This window comes from Propithecus coquereli, unplaced genomic scaffold (assembly GCF_000956105.1).
Source record: "Propithecus coquereli isolate 6110/MARCELLA unplaced genomic scaffold, Pcoq_1.0 Scaffold65, whole genome shotgun sequence".
Lineage (NCBI taxonomy): Eukaryota > Metazoa > Chordata > Mammalia > Primates > Indriidae > Propithecus > Propithecus coquereli.
Window position 1 is genome coordinate 1,481,828 of NW_012152507.1, and position 835 is coordinate 1,482,662.

At 43.2% G+C, this 835-nt stretch overlaps 1 pseudogene; it reads left to right on the top strand.

The window, feature by feature from the left end:
• LOC105822938 overlaps positions 1-835 on the top strand; it is an 18,898-nt pseudogene that overhangs the window by 3,510 nt on the left and 14,553 nt on the right.

An 835-nucleotide genomic window follows, 5' to 3' on the forward strand; every position in this document is an offset into this window, starting at 1 on the left:
CTCAGGCTGGTTTCGAACTCCTGAGCTCAAACAATCCGCCTGCCTCGGCCTCCCAGAGTGCTAGGATTACAGGTGTGAGCCACCGCGCCTGGCCCATGGTATTCAAATTTTTTAACCTTCCTTCCTGTTCTGAAAGTCTGTGACCACTGATCTCATGTGACTATGTATTACTTTACAATTTGCTCTATGTATGATATTAGTACATAAAACGTGCTAATATTTACCCCCATCTGGTAACAAATGCCTACACCTCAAAGGGTAGCTTTAGTTTGGAACTCAAGTTTCAAAGCTGACCTCATAGGAAAAAAAGTGGTGCTGCTGGAGTCTGGAGAAATCCATTGCTCTATCACATCTTTTGTTTCCCAGAAGTAGGGCTAGTGCTCTCTGGCACCTTCAATCAGCTTTTTCTTTTCACTTTAGAGACACAGACTTCATCCCTGATGTGGAAAGTTGGGAATTTAACCTCCCTCCTATGAAAAGTTGAAGACTTTCTTGAGAGAAACCATCAGTGAGAGGAGAACAGCAAAAAGAGCAAAGAACAGAAGGAGAGGTCAAGAAATCAGTGAGCATGTGGCAGCAGAAGAGAAATGACAGGTCAAAGGTAAACGGGAGAGAGAAAGAGAAAGCTACTCAAACAAACAGAAAAAGGGGAGGAAACACAAGAGAAAAGCAGGGAGCAGAAGAATTAGCACAGCAAGAAAGTGGAAATGCAGAGGATTCTACCAGACATCAGAGAAAGCTTAATAGACTGACCCATATCTACTGAGCACCTACTTAGGCCTACAAGTAAGCCCATGCAATATAACTTTAAGTTTCAGTGGCGACAGTCAGTCAT